Consider the following 16,327-nt stretch of genomic DNA (forward strand, 5'->3'; position numbering starts at 1 on the left):
GGTAAGAGGTGAAAAGGGTGATGAAAAGTTAGGAATAGCCTCATCGAGAACACGCGGCAAAAGCTAGAGCCCCCTCCCCCCCTTCCCCCCGTTTCCCCTCTAGTTGCTGTTCCTGTGCTGGAACAGATCCCGCTCTGCCTTGGGTCGTGGGCAAGCTTCCCGGAGTTCGGCCTCTCTCACCTGGTGTCCCCATTCGTGGGCGCCAGGGGTCCCCCCGAACAGCAGCAATGCGTGCGGTCGGACGTGACCAGGGAGGCCCCGAGTCTCCGGATTCTGTGCTTCTGGATGGATTTCTCTGTCTTTCCTCCTGGACTCATTCCTCAGGTCTCTGGTCACAGGGAAGAAAACAGATGAAAGTCACGGTTGAGCTACACAGATGGGGCTGGGACGGAGGGCTCGGGAGGGAGCTTTGATTTTAACGACCCCGGCAGCCGGCAGCCGGCAGCCGTCACAAGGCCCACCACAGCCAGCCTTCTCTTCCTTCTTCTCTTGGACTTGGTTCTTAGACGGCAGTCGCTGCTGGTGACCGTGCCGACGACGTTGCCTGAAGGAAGAGAGTGTAAACCGTAGCTCATATTGGGGCACTTGGCTGTGTCCAAGGCAGATCTGAGCACGGCGTGCCCCTGGCTACATCGAGGGGCCCCCTTCGTCCGTGGGATCCAGTCCCGCTCCTTTACAAGCTGTGTTGTGGTTCTTGCCAAGCTCTCCCACCTCATCTCTAGTTACACCCACTTCAAAATTTCTGTTCAACCATACTTTAGCTTTTTGAACTAAAAAACCCCCACAAATATATATATATACACAAATATACACACATATATATGTTTTATATATATGTTTTAGCCAATGAGCCTTTGGACATAACATTTTCTCTGCCTTGAAAACTGCTTCTTCCTTCCCAAACACCCCACACATTTACCTTCTTCCAAGCTCCTATTTGCCCAATTAATTCCTTGTAATCACTCAGATTGCAGCTAAGCAATACCTCCTCCAGGAAGCCGTCCCTGACTTCTCAGTGCCACAATCCCAGAGCACCTGGTACTTCTGTGACATGCTCCTGACCATACCATGTTTACTCCTTTGCAAGCCACCTTAAGCCAGAGCTTTGCCTAGGTGCCCAGAACTCAGAAGGAATTCAGTCAATATTTGCAGAATAAATAAGTGAACAAATGTCTGAAGGAGATCCTGCGAACCCCTTGCGCAGAGCACTTAGGCGGCCTGTCCAAAGTCCGCCGCATAGCCGAACAGAGGTGACATTCAAACGTCGGCCTACCAAATCCAAGGCCAGTGCCTTTGCAGTGTCTCCTAAGGCCTGACATAGCCCGGATGATCACATGGGTGTAAGAGAAACGTGCCCTTCATCACCCACCGAAATGATTGAAGAAAAGTCCAGAAGAAAACACACTGATAGGAAATCATGATGATCTCTGGGAAGATGGAGGGGGTAGGAGGACTGTGGTGGTGTTCAAAGGGGCCTTGAACAAAGTACCTATAGTTTCTATTTTTAACAAGGAGAATGTATTTCTGGATTACTCGTACAGTTTCAGATTAATTTTTAAAAAATGACCACTACCAAAGGATTTTCTGTACCACATTCTCTAGTTGATGAGTTTTTCCATTAAAGGATCTGGAAATTAGCATTGATGTTTTACTTGACTGCTTATTCAAAAAAAGAGAGAGAGAGAGAGAAGAAAGAAAAGAAAAGAAAACAACCAAAAGACTCCGGCCCCAATTTTTAAAAATGCTTACCATTACACTCAACACTAAAACTAATCGAATTGAGAAGATGGACTGTGCTAAGTGAAGTGTGGCAGTGACTAGACTACTTAATGCGTTAGTTTCTTTCAATTTATGACTCTTCGTCGTAGACGATTTATCTTTGATGCTCTTTCTCTTTTTTTGTGTTTATTTCTAGTCATAAAGCATCTGGTCTGTGTAATTAAGGAGAGCCGAGAAAATATAATTAGCCAAGCAGGCAGGAAGTAGATGGCTAATCTTCTTCATGACAGAAACGTCGCCCCAGACCATATTTCTTTTGGGCCAAAGCCCGCATTTCTGGACCCCTGTGGGGACTGTAAGGGCCCAGAGGGCCCCCTTCCCTGAAGCCATTCCTGTAGGGCGCCCTCTGACGGTTGGTCTGATAAAAAAAATCCATGTGGACAAGCTGGTGCTTCACCACCCAGCCATTCCCCGCCCCCCGACCCCCCAACATGCTGGCTGCACATGTAAAAATCCGGAGTCGTGGGCTTAGGAATGCCCCTGGAGGACGCACATGAGCAGAGCTCAAGGTCCGGAACAAGGAAAAGAGCGCCACAGGAAGAACTCAAAGCAACAATGGTGGCAACCAACTTCTCATTAACCGTGAAACCCCAACAGGTACACACCTCGCCCTCCTCTAGAAAGGATAGGTGATTATGTGAATACCCACATGCAGACGTGGGCACGCTTGGGACCAGCCCCCTGCCTGGATGACACAGTCCAGTGCCCGTACTGGGGACAGACGGCGTTAGGTGACACAGTTGGCGTTACCGTTACCGTTACGGGGCTGGAACGCAGAGGCTGTCACAGCCACGAGGGTGTGGACAGATTCATACGTAAGGGCACACGAGGAACCTGAGGACGGAAGTATTTCTAAGTAATTCTAAGTATTAAACTAGTCCGTGTAGATGGCATTTGGTCAAGTGGTGAATAAGGCTGATCTGAAACGACCACCAAGCGTAAACCCAACACCCCCCTACCCCCCAAGGCCTGACTGCAGCTTGTGGCTGCATATGGGGCCCATGGCAGAGCAAGAACTCACGTTTCATTGCCCCATTTGCTGAGTGAAACACTGGCAGGGCACAAGGCCTCTGGAGTTCAAGTGTCTGGGTTCCAGGCCAGGAGGCCTCTCTCCCCTGCGTGGCCTTGGGAAAGTCACCCACCCTCTCCATCCTTGGCTTCCTCACCTGAACGGTGCAGCAGCGCCTGCTGTGTAGGCGCCCATGAGGATTCAGTGGGTTGGCACGAGCTTCAGGTGGGCTACACCCGGGCAGGCTGAGTGACTGATGACTGCTGCTCTTCCTTTGCACCACACTAGCTCTCCCATCCTTCGTTCCTCTGGGTCCCCAGGTCGAACCTCATATTTGCCCACAAACACCCGCCGTGATCTCGGTTCTCCTGTGGCCCTGCCTGCGGTATCCTGTCACCACCTCCCGAGCCCATCATCGAGTGGCAGGGGACCTCTCTTGGAATGATGGCTTGACTCACCCCTACCTTCTCTCCCCTAACACCCATGCTCTTAGCTGACCTATGTGGCCCTGGCCGCCTCCATGGGAGGGTCACTTAGGAATTGTCCCTTGACTTGTGCAATGCCAAGAAACATCCATCTGTCTTCCGTGAGTCAGAAAAGAGGACCAAACAGGCTCAGGGGTTGTCTGTTGTGGGAGCCCAGGCATGGTACTAAGAATGTTCTAAAGTCAAGATTTCGTGAGCTTACCCAACAGCCACATCTCCAGCCACACCTTCCTCAACTTCTGAGTCAGCTCTTGTTCCTTCGGAGTTGGAGGGTGGGTGCCTCCATTCAGAGCGCCTCTCCCCATTCCTACCCCTGGTCCTTCGTGAGGATTGCTGCCTTGGCGCAGAGCGCCCCCCGGCTCCCTGACGTGGCAGGCTGCGCGTGGCCTGCCCATTGATTCTTTCCAAGCTGAAAGTAGGTGTTTTGCTTGTAAAGCTGAAGCAGGCAGGAGAGTCACCATCTGGAGAAGAATGGAGAACATTTGTACAATGAGCATAGCTCCTGTTTTCTATGACATTGGGCATTAAAAAATGTCACAGATGGCTTCACTAGATGATTGAGGACAACGTGCAGAGATCCAAACACATCTGTTTTTTTTTTTTTTGCCTCTTCCCTCGAGTGCCACATTGCAGGACTAGCTGGGAGACGAGATGGTCTGAGGAAAAGAACAAAAAGAACACTGGCCTTGTGGGGTCCGGGCAAACTCGGGCGCAGTGCCTCGTGCTCCACTGTGTGCTCCTGTGCGAGCTGGGCCTGCTTCCAGGGCGGCCCTGTGGCTAACCCGGGCACCCTCCTTTCCATCCCCACGGGCGTCACTATGCTCTGTTGTCTCCCAAGCAGCAGCAGGCACTGATCTTGCTGCTGCTGTGCTTCAGAATAACAGTGGGCTCCCTCCCACCTCCCAAAGGACACCCTGCAGCTTGACGTTCAAAGACTTCCACTCTCTGGTCCTGAACAACTTTTTTTTTTTTTTTAAAGTAGGGTCCACACCCAACATGGGGCCTGAACTCATGACTCTGACATCAAGAGTCACATGCTCGGCCCACTGAGCCAGCCAGGCAGCCCCTGACCCGGGCTCCTGAGCCATCCTTGCAGGTTGTGCAGATGCTGCTCTGGCAGTAAACGAACGCAAAAAAGAAAAACCTGCGAGGACCCACGTTAGGAAAAGAGCCCGAGGAGCGGGGCTGCCGGGTGGCAGGTTGCTAGGCAACCAGGCAGCCGAGGAAGCAGCCCGAGCTGAGCCAGATGATGCCAGAGGCCAGTGAGAGCTCCTGCATTCTGTGATTTCTGTTTCAGTTGGGAAGATCCACCAGTTTAGGGCGCTCTCCGATGGAATTTTGCAAAGGCATTTGCCTCTGATAATTAATATGTTAAGACTTGAGAAATTTCCCCCTGTTTGGTGATGAAAAAAAACCTATAAACAACTTTGTTTTTATTGGGGAATGTGTGCGTGTGTGCGGCGAGGGGGTTAGTTGGTGGGTAGAGAGTGGAAGATATTTTCTAAATAGCAAAAAGAGAAAAATAAAATGAAAGTAATTATTCTGCCTTTCAGAACTCGTTGCCTTTCTTTCATGATGGTTGCCTAGAGACTTTGTTTATATGTATTTATAAAGAAATAAATACTGAACACAGGCCTAGAAATCCAAATGAAAAACATGTCACTCTCAGCTCTGAGATGCTGAGTGTTTGAGCTCGGAGGCTAAGAGACCATGTTTGCCTGCATGCTTCTATTTCTGTCTTTGCAATCTGCTGAAAAGGAAAAGTTGCACACACACACACACACACACTCATGCACAGACATACACGTATATACACAAACATACATAGACATTTATCCATCCATCCAACTATATTTTTTATAGGAATTTGAAGTAACTTGGGGTTCTTCCTTCCTAAGCTGTTTTAAAAAAACACAACAAACAATTATTGCCAGTGGGCACTCATTTACTCTTAGAAATGCTTGCAATCACTACCGGCACCTAAGCACGGTTCGTTTAGAGAGGAGCAAAGAAAACACAACACAGGGGTGGCTGATAGGCCGATTTCTGCTTGTCATCCGCCTTGGCCGAGCTCAGCTGTTGAAGGCCAAGGAGATAGGCAGCGACCAGCTAAGGCCCCAGATTTGGCATCTGTGCATCAAATGACTCATAGGTCAAAACCAGATTTTTCAAGCTCTGCTCTGGCTGAACAAGTCCCAATTTCCCTGTGCCTCACATCCTGTTCTGTTTTCATGCAAAAGAACATCAAAAGAAATGAACATTGATCGATTTCCCTGTTTTTTTTTTTCTCTAGTTCTAAGAAGTTTCTCTTTTTCTCTCTCCCAAGCCTGCAGTTAATTTAGCATTTGAAATGTGAGTTTCTAAAACGAATTCCCATGAATGCTGCATAGCCATGTTTGGTTTTGCTGTTCTCTTGAAATCCCCTTCTGGTTTTCATTAATATTAAGAGAGAAGAAAAAAAAAAAACACAGATGGGGACAGGGGAAGGGGTTTTCCAATGTGTTTCCAAAACAGCTACTTCTAGACGTCAACATCAACAAGGCAAGATATTCTAGTACCACAGTAACAGCTTTCCAGGCACCAAAACACAAGTCATGTTGCAGTAACCTTAAGAAAGACTATTGACAACATGATCATTGCCTTTACCTCCTAGAGGTAAGTCAGAATTTTTCAAGACTATAGGCTTTTCTGTGCCTTTAAGGATAGTCAAATTCCAACCCTCATGAGATGCTTGTCACTATTTCCAGGAGAGAGGAAGTGCCACAGGACTTTAAATGTCAAGCTTATGATCACCAAGAAGAGAGAACTACACTCATTACATATGCAATCATTGCTTTGGACTGTGTGCCTGGACTATAGCATGCTCACCTACTCATTCATTCCTTCATTCATTCACTCCATATTTACAATTAGCTATGAAGATGGCAGACAGGATTCCTGTTCTAATAGATTTTACAGTGTGGGAGGTGATGGGAGAATGTAGTCAGATAGTGAATAAGTACTTACAAATGCTCTTAGTTGTCCAGAGAAGGGGGTGCTGTATATAACAGAGCTAATCTAGCTTGGGAGTGTGTAGAGACGCTGTAAGGATGGCCACCAGCTTTTCCTCCTCACCCTCAAGCACTTGCCACTCCAAGAGATGGAGTCTACTTTTCCTCCTCTTGATCTGGCCTGGCCCTGAGATTTGCTTTGATCCATAGAATGTGGCAGGAGAGACACCAGGGGACCTCCAAGCAGAGTCCTCAAGGTGCCTTGCGGCTTTCACTTTCACCCACTTGGAAGCCAAACACCGTGTAAAGAAGTCCAGCTGGAGCAATCTCATGGGAGAGAGTGGGCATCCCAGCTGAAATGCCAGACGTATGACCGAGGCCATCTTGGATTCTCCAGTCTCAAGCAGATGAGCCCAGCCAATGCCACTCAGAGCAGAAACGAGCTCCCCTACTAAGCCCAACTCCATCACACATCTGTGAGCAGATAAATGATGGTTGTTCTAAGTCACTGCACTTTGAGGAGGTTTCTTACACAACAATAGGTAACTGAAACAGAGGGTCAAGGAGGCCTTCTGGAGAAAGTTCTATTTTTTTTTTTATAAATGTATTTTTTATTGGTGTTCAATTTGCCAACATATAGAATAACACCCAGTGCTCATCCGGTCAAGTGCCCCCCTCAGAGAAAGTTCTATTTAAGCTAAGATTTGAAGAATGGATAGGGTTCAACACTTTAGGAAGGGATTGGCATTTCAGGCAGGTGGAGCAGCATGTGGAAGACCCCAAAGCTGGAGAAGCATGATGCTGCCAAGAGCCAGAAGCAGGCCGGTGTAGCCAGAATGTAGGGAACCTATGGGAGAGTAGTGAGTGTGGAACCTGGAGTAGACAAGGGTCAGACCATACAAAGCATGTGAGTTATGAAAGAACGTACATGACACTTCCCTTCATCCCACATGGTTAGCTCAGCAAAAATGCAAGTCATCTCTTTGCCCTGAGGAGGCAAATCCATTGCATGGACCTTGCTACTATCACACAAAGACACACAGCTGATTAAAAGTAAGGTCTGAGAGAAAGGGAAGGTTCATTCATCCAACAAGTACTGTTGAGTACCAGTCACCTTCATCAGGGTGTGCACGCACACAACCTCTAAAATCTGGAAGGGGCTGAGTGTCAGATGAGCCTATGTCATCTCGGGTAAGTCACTTAGTTTCACTGAGCTTCATCTATAATATTGGAATAACGACAGTCCCTTTACAGAATCATCAGGAGGGTTAAATGAGAAAAATATATGTCAAGCACCTAATTAAATGCATGATAGGTTCTCCAAAAATGATGGCAAATTAAAAGAGAAAACATCGTACAGCAAGCCAGGGCATGTCTGGTTATACAGAAGTGGGTTCAATTGCGTAAGACAATAGGAAAGTGCCATTCCTTCGCCTTTGTTATTATGTTTATTAGGAAATCTATTTCTGCCAATGGATGCGGACTATCGTGAACGAACATCACAGCTGAAATGTTAGCAGAGCCTCCTGCTGAATCCTTTCCCAATCTCAGTGACGTCATAGGTCATCAGCGACACGTCTTTTGATCCTATTTGACACAGTGACGTTCAAATGGGCAACAAGGAATATAAACGAGTGGTACTTGGTGCTTATTATGTGCCCGGCATGTTGTATACGTAATAAGGTACCTTCACGTCTCCAGCAATCTCCAGGGAGAGTTACTAATTTTCCTGTCTTGCAGATGAGGAGGGGAGGCATCGGAGAAGTACGTTACTGACTTCCCTGACGCCACGTCCCACAATCGGAAAGTGCCAGCCTCTGAACTCAAACCCAGGTGTGCCTGACTCCAAAGCCCACGCTCTTTGCCCCGGGCCAAGCCACTTCCTCCTCGGACACCCATGTTGAGATGCCCCGTCACTTCTGGAGGAAGTCATCCTAATCCTAAAAGCTGTAGCATCTCACAAGGGACCTCTTTAAGGATCAACCTAAGTCGATGGCTACGTTTTTGAAGCAACAAACATATGGAAGCAGATGAACCCCGGGGAAGTCGATCATTTCCTGGGAGAGGGAGCACAGCGGACCACTACAGTTGGCTTCCTGGAGACTGTGCTCAAGAAGAAGCCAAGATGGGCTCTTCCAGTAATGACCATCATCTTTTTGTCTGCTTATTTTTAAATTTACTAATCTACTTAAAGCTTATCAAATTGCCTTAGCATCAGCAGAGATTATCTCTAAGGGCCCTGTTAGTCCCCAGATTCTATTATCTCACAAAGTCTGCGTGTTGGACCATCAGAATGGTTCTTTGGAAAGGTGGAAATGTCCCTGAGCAGAGCTCTGACTCCCCTAATTTCGGGTACAGGCTCCCCACATATGTAAGAATGGACAGTCTCTAAGACAGACTAGACGACTTCTTCCAAGGAAGGAAGGAAATAAACATTGATTAAATTTTGTTTTGCGTCAGGACATAGGCTATGAATTTTTCCTTATGTTGTCAAGCCTAAATCTGGCAGCCCAGTCCATCAAGGCAAAATTCCACCTGAAAGCAGTTTAAGAAAACTTTCATCCTCCTCACTCCTACCTCTCTGGTGTGGGACAGCCATGCCAAAGGTGGGCAGATAGCCGTTCACCTGTGCATCAACATACTTAACTGGCTTGAGATGCGATGAGCAGGGAACTGAGACAAGCACAGGAAAGAGCTAGGTAAACAAGAAAAGAGAATATTTCACTGTGGTGAGACACCCCCAGGGGAACCCCAGAAAAAGAGACCACCTCTGGCCATAGGGGCGGTGGGAGGGAAGGTGTGTAGGGCCTTGTTGGGACCCCAGAAAAGGGGTGAAACCAGGAGAGCGGACACCAGACCCTACCAGAAGCACCCAGACGAGCCGACTGCAGTTCTGCAGCTTTCCCATCAGGAGCCTGAACCTCTTTGGTATGAATAAGCAGTAATGGCACGGATGGCTTCCTGGCTCCCCCCTCCCCCCCAGGACACGTAGGCAATCACACGGTGTGCGATGCAAAGGCTCGTCATGCATAATTTAGTCCTAAAATTAATGCTGAAGTCGAAAAGCTAAAGGAAAAGGGAACAGAAAGAACTAGAGCCTCCGGGCCGCACAAGAGGGCTGTGGGAGAGCAGAGGACAGTTGCCTGGAACAGTCAACAGATGGAGCTGGGGGGCTGCGAACCCCTCTGCCCTGCGTGAGCCGGATTCCTGCGTCAGCCACAGTCACCGGTGCCTCCATCCCCTTAATGCAGGCCCCCCCCCGGGGCGGGGGCGGTGGACAGACTCGAGGGCAGCTGACGCCACCTGCCACCTGCCCGGGAGGCTCTGACGCAGCCCCAGCACAAAGCCAGCGCGTTTTCTGCCTCGGCTCCTGAGGATCCGGGTCACCGGGAGCCAGGGGCTGGCCCTCCACGGTACCGGCTTTGGAAAACACAGGAAATCTCTTCCTTCTATGTTATTTGTTTGCTTATGTTCCTCTCATTTAGACATGATCTCATCTGCCCCAAATCAGCATTTTTCTCTAACAAGGAAGATATTTCTGTCCGTAAATGGAAAGGAACGTCAGCTAGGCCTGTCCCCATTGGGGCGCCTGACCCAAGTGGAGTGGACTGGGGCCTCGCAGAGCCGCCTAGGATGGGCGGGAGGGCCACAGCTCCTGGGGAGCGTGGGGAGCCTCTTCCCTGGTGAGGCCCCCCGGGCCGCAGGACAGGGCTGAAGGGCCTAGAAGATGGGAACCAGCTCCACCTCCTTTGACTCATCTTGTCCACTGTCTTCCTGGCATGGTGCCCAGCACCCAGTAGGTGCTTCGTACTTTACCTTTCCCTGGCGAATGAACAAATGAATGACTTAAAGCCACTGTGGCCTTGGAAGCCAGGCAGCAAGACTTTGAGCCCAACAGGCCTATATTTAAATTCTGGCTCCAGAATCCTGTCAGTGACCATGTACCGGGCAAGTTATTTGACCACCACTTGGCCGCTGGTTCTTCAACAATAATGCGCCGTACTCACTGCTATATCCTCCACGCCTGAGAAGCAGTAGGTGCTCAATAAATATTTTGTCTGAATGGGACTTTGTGTATCAGTTGACTTCTTTATAACACAGGTACCAAAATACCTACCTGGTCGAATCAACTGTTATGAAGACTCAATGAGATGCTGTATTTGAAGTTCCTGACACACGAGACGTGTTGGATAAATCTACAGTCAGTATTATTTTTGTTGGCCAACATTCCCATTGCCCTGCATTCCCGTAATCCAAGTAATCCTCAGGCATGAAGCTGGGGCCCGACCCTATGGGCTTCCCCAAGGAGGAGCTGTCTGGGTGCTGCCTGCCCCCCGCCCTCTCTTACTCACCTCCTCGGCATCTGAGCTTGTACTTAGAGCTATTGCAGGGGTGTCGGGATTGGAGAGGCCCCGATCAGAGAACGTTATCCACTCGCCCTCAAGGCTGGAGGTCTGGCTGCAGCAACAGAAGCCATGGAAAGCTCAGTGTGCAGTTGGTAAGAAGGCACCAGGCCTCTTTCCAAACAGAGCCCAGATTGGGTCCTACAGAGACAACGGGGCGGTCTAGGCCCAGCCCTCTGAAAGAAGCCCCGGATCAAACTCCATGCTTCAGAGGGCTTCCTGGTTCCAACGATGCTCCCGAAGCTAATCCTGGCGTTGGTTTCCTTGAAGTTTACTTTGAGTTTTCCTTTGGGAAGGATACCAGTGGGAGTTTCCACCTCAGGATTGGACAATCATAACCTCAAATCTAGAGACGGTATATTATTCTAGACGCTTCATGGGAATCAAAACCTCAGGACGAGCTGGAAACTTCTAAGGGGCAGACATCTGTAACACCAGAACTTTGTAACATAAGCAAAGACAATTTTCTCTCCAGAGTCCTTAAAGACAGCCTTGCCTGGAGAATTCTTAAAGAGCCATTTCGATTTTGTGTTTGATGACACAGAGAAAACCCAGGAGCAGCACAACTACTTGAAGATTGTTCTTCTTTAAGTGGGAATGGATTAGAAACATCTCTTAGGGCACAGGCAAGAGTGAGAATGCTGCATCTGCGTAGTGTTGACATTTCTGCTCGATTTTGGTTTGATCTTTAAAACAATTCTGTAAAGCACGTAGACCGGGCACTTCTAAACCCGTATTACAGATGGGGAAACTGATAGTTAAAAGGTCTCATTGATTACCCAGACTTGCATTTAATTAGAGGCAGACCTGAAATTTGCTTCCTTCTGTAATGCTTTTTAATGGACCACCCGGCCTCCCAGCTCCCAGCTGGGTTTGGACTTGGTGGAAGAGGCTAAAAATCAGTATGATGGCAGCCTCCCCGAAGAGAAACAAACAGATGCTTGTGCTTCCAATCTTTATTCTTAGGAAATGCCTCTTCCAAACGTTTTCATTAAAAAAAAAAAAATTCAAAAATTATATCCTATAGAAGTTAAATTGGAATCACTTCCCTTCCAACTTCCAATAACTAGTTTTAAATATGTGATCACTATTTTCCATGAATTTGCCTCCTAAAGTACATATGAAGGAATGGCACTTTAGGAACAAAGTTTTAAAAGTATATGAAAAGTCAGGGGCACCCGGGTGGCTCAGTTGAAGAAGCATTCGACTTTTGATTTAGGTTCAGGTCATGATCTTGAGCCCCACATCTGTCTCCCGACACAGCGGGGAGTCGGCTTTCTCCTTCGCCCTCTCCTCTGCCCTTCCCCACCAGGTTGCTCGCACACGCTCAGATTCTCTCAAATAAATTAATCAAAACAAAATTTTTAAAGAAATCTATGAAAAGTTGCCTCCTATCATTGGAAACCATTTGGCCCATGATTGACTCTTGGGATGGTTGAGGGGCACATCCTTTCCAAGATATGTTTCTTAAATTTCCTACATATTGACTTGCTTGTACGCTTTGACATAATACACGGGATGAATTTAGCTTTCATTGACTTGATTATTTGATTGACTTCTCAGCTGGGTAATTTGCAAAGCCAAGTTATGATCACACACTTTTATTCAGAAATAACACCTCTCACAAAGTCAACTTCCTCACTTTGGTTGCTCGAGGGATTTTTTAAGACGTTGGCAACAGGATACTTCCCTCTGTTGGGTTACTCGTGCGTGAGAGGCGGCAGCGTGTGTCTGGGAGGCTTCGACCTAATTCTGATGCTAGATGTCACTAGTCCGTTCATTCATTCATTCATTTGAAAAATCATCCTATCCTATGTGCCAAGCGTTGCTATCTGGGTAGAGATGCTGGTGAGTAAAACTTGTGGTGCCTTGTCCTCGTAGAATGTACAGCCCTGCTGCTTTGTTCACCACGCGTCCTGAGGCACAGGGTTACAGTACTTTTCTGAGCTCCATTTAAAACTGTAAATTATGTGATGACAGATACTAAAATGTTAAAATGAGTGAAGATACCCTCTTTACAAGATTGTGGTGAGAAATAATTTGAATAGCATAAAGCACCTGGTTCAGGGCCAGTGGTCAGGGAAATCCTAGTGTTTGCTCCACTTAATTGAGTCAAGGCCAGCGGCTCAGAGCAGTGGAATCCCTCATGACCTCATAGTCTCCATAACATGCCTGAAATATGGGTTTTATCCTCAAAATACTCCTCACTGAAGCCGTGCTCTCAGGCCTCCCATAATCGGCACTCTCAGCTGGCTTCTCTCGTGTGTCCTCCTCTCCCGGTTACTGACCGTGGCTCCCACTGAACCACTCCACCCTCCCCCCCACGCCCCCGCCACCACCCTCGTTTTCCTAAGTGTAGGTGCTCCCTCTGGGTGTTCTTCCTACCTGCCGGCTCCTTTCTCTCCTTCCCCTCTTCCTCTTCACGAGGACCATATCAGCCCAGGGCATCCACTGGCCATGACCTTTTCTTCTTCACTGGCCATGACCTTTCTTCTGGCTCCAGTCTCATGGGTCCAACACCCAGCCGGCCTCCAGCTGAAAAATTCCAAACTGATTCTGTCATTTTCTCAGAAGGGAACTCCTCGTCTTACTTTCTATTTCTATCGTGACACCACTTATATCCTCCGACACCCTGATTGGAAAACTTGGAATCTTTGTGGACTCTCCCGGGCCCTCAGTTCCCACATCTGGACGATGATCAAATGTTGTTGCTTTGGCCAAGTCTCCTGAGTCTGTCCTGTCCTCCTCTCCCCCATCACCTTTGCGCGACCTCTTACCTCTTACTCTGACTGTAGCTTCAGCCTCCCGAACGGGCTCCTGCACTAGCTCACTCCATCCCATCTCACTTCTTACTGCTCGGCTCGCCTCTTTTTCCTAAAGCGCACCTCTGATCACCTTGCCTTTTTGCTCGAAAACCATTAATCACTCCCCAAAGCATGCAAGGCAATGTCTGGCACCTCACAACTCTTCACAATCTGATTTCAGCTGCCATTTGTCTTACCTGTCCAGGGACCTCTAACCTCCTCCCCACACTCCTGCAATTCACAGTCGGGTGGGGGAGGTCAGCACTAATCCATCATCACAGGAGTGTACCTATGACTCGGGACAAGGACTCTGAATGGCAAAAGAGGACTCTATCAGGCTTAAACACTGAGATCCTGGTTGGTCCATTCGAGGAGGTGACAAATGTCCGAGAGACGTAAACAGAGGGGTAGTGTGTTTGTGGGGTGTGGCGGGGGAGGAAGCAAGGCTGTCCACTCAGGGCTTTGAGGGAGTTGCTCCTTATCTTAAGAGCAATGGAAAGCCGTGGGCTGGTCTCATATGTCATAGGCAGGATCAAATTTGTATTTCCAAAAGCTGGTCCTGTGGCCCATTAGTTCCTCGAGTAGGAAGGCCTTTGCGTTTGGCTGTTGGTGACCGCCCGCGGAGTGCCTGGAACAGGGTTTTCGGAGATGAACACTTTATCAGGAGCTGTTTGGGGACCACCTGGAAAAAGGGGTGAAAGCAGACATAAAGGAAGAAGGGGAGACAAAAAGAAGGGGAGGTAAGGAGAGCCAGTTAAATCAACCAGAGAGACGTGAAGGCCATTTGATATTCAAGGTGCAGGTGTAAAATAAGGAGATACTTGGACACGAGCATCCCAAGAGCAGCTGCCATCTCGCTGCTGCACCGTTACTTGGCAGAGTCCTTGCTGGGACTTGGCCTTCAGAGGCCCTTCATCAGCTACACATCTCAAATCTCATTGCTTCACTGGCCAAACTTGGTACAAACTCTATTTTTTTTTTTCAGGCTCCCCCTGCCCATGTCTGTATGCCTCTTTCTACTGTGTTCATGGACTATAAATGATATGCCTCCGTATACTGTTTGATTTGGATTATGAACTTAGAAGACGGAGACAAAAAAAAAAAAAAAAAAAGGAAGAAGACAGAGACCAGATCTTTTAAATAAACTTTAACAGGAAAGGCAGCTGTTGGGGAGCTGGGTGCCCTACGGGGCTTCTCCCAACTGACGGCCAAGGTGGAGGGCATAGTGGGGAGGAGATGACGGGGTTGATGCATTGAGAGGGGGACCTGGATCAGGGCAAGGGAACTTCTTTAAAAATATACAGTAATGTGGGAAGGTGGCCTTCACAAGTAGACTAAGGAGCAGTGGTTCAGGCGTGGGCTTTGGAGTCAGAATGCCTGAATTTAAACGCAGATCCTACTACTTGGTGTGTAAGGGACCCTGTGCAAGTGACTTGACCTCTCTGTGCCTCGGTTTTTTTCACCTATCAAATGGGCTCATAATACTTCCTATCTCATACGATTGTTTAAAGACGAAGTGTGGAAGGCACTCAGGTTATTTTTATTTTTATTTTTATTTTTTTGGCACTCAGGTTATTTAAAGACGAAGTGTGGAAGGCACTCAGGACAGGCCTGGCCCAGGCGAAGCACTCAGTACTCCCCAGCTGGGTTTTCTATTAGTGTTCATCCGCAAGAAGGGGCCTGGATCCGTGCTTTGTCCAACGTTAAGATCCTTTGTTCTGAAATTTTTGAAATTGCAATTACGAAGTTCGATGCACGTTTTTCATTTCTTCTTCTACAGACTTGATTTTGATGGTCCACAGAAATGTAATTAGCATCGTGCAAATATTTTGGTTAGGACTCAAAGCTGCCTCCAACATTTAGCACAGAGAATAAAACATAAGAGTCATCACATTTTGAAAGCTGAATGTGAGAGCTCTGTGGTAACTCCTCTAACAAGTGAGAGATTTTGAATAAACAGTAATTATGTAGCAAAAACCTAAGCAACAGCTGCAGGGAGGATGGAAGCAAACAGAGCCCCGAGGTTTGTGTAAGTGAAGGATGTAACCTGGTGAAATAATTTATTATTTGGAACAACTGAAATACCAGCTGCGTGCATATCATTTGAATGGGAAATTGAAGGGATGCAAATACTTCCACGTCATCCTGGAACATTTATGGCCACAATGTTCACTTTTCAAAGGTAGGTGTGATGTTAGCCAGCTGTGGTTTACTGGTATAATGCACAGTGATGGTAAAACACATGTATATTTATTTGATATGGTCAGAATTTCCAGTCATTTCCTAGCCTGAGTATGGCAGCAATTTTCCATTTCCTCATTGTTTTTATTTAACAGCAATTTTTGAAAGGATTTCAGCACTTCAAGTAAAGGATGAGAGGACAAAGAGCTCAAGCTCAAAGAGGGAGAGAAGACAGACGAAGAGAGTAGGCAAGAGGTGAAAAAAACAGTAGAGTTGGGGCCAAGAACTATAAAGATTAAGCAAAATCTTGCATCTTTCTCTACCGTGAATTTTAGCTGAAATCTTTCCATACTAAAAATTTGCCCAAGAAGGCATCAAGATGACCTCTGGCCAGAGATGGAATCATCTTCGCATGACATCTGCATGACCTACTTATGCAGATTCTCAGGGAACAGAGAATCCCAGATCCAAGAGGACGGACTGGGAATCGTTCCCATCCCTGTGCCTAAGAATCTCAATGTGGAAAGAGATGATACCACCTGCCTCCCCACGTAGTTCATTCTCGTTATTCATACTCCTTGGACTGAGACACTTGTAATCTACCCCTTTCTAAATGCTGTTAATAGAAATGCACTTGTCAGTCCAGCCGAGCTATGGACAGTGTGACGGACAGGTA

The 16,327-nt window shown here is 47.7% G+C and overlaps 1 long non-coding RNA gene across 4 annotated transcripts in view; it reads right to left on the reverse strand.

Annotated features, from left to right (window-relative positions):
* The window catches only part of LOC112650772 (uncharacterized), a 36,130-nt gene that overhangs the window by 3,788 nt on the left and 16,015 nt on the right, over window positions 1–16,327 (reverse strand). Inside the window, exons 1-5 of one of the 4 annotated variants that reach the window (XR_004810538.2) lie at window positions 13,668–14,374; window positions 13,052–13,201; window positions 3,476–3,734; window positions 462–544; window positions 181–328 (exon numbers count right to left, since the gene is read on the reverse strand). This is a non-coding gene — a long non-coding RNA (uncharacterized LOC112650772). Of the gene's footprint in view, window positions 1–180; window positions 545–3,475; window positions 3,735–13,051; window positions 13,202–13,667; window positions 14,375–16,327 lie in introns of those variants that run through there. The other 3 variants (XR_003130428.3, XR_003130427.3, XR_004810537.2) reach the window with 3 other exon arrangements.

This window comes from Canis lupus, chromosome 29 (assembly GCF_003254725.2).
Source record: "Canis lupus dingo isolate Sandy chromosome 29, ASM325472v2, whole genome shotgun sequence".
In the NCBI taxonomy this organism is placed as follows: Eukaryota; Metazoa; Chordata; class Mammalia; order Carnivora; family Canidae; genus Canis; species Canis lupus.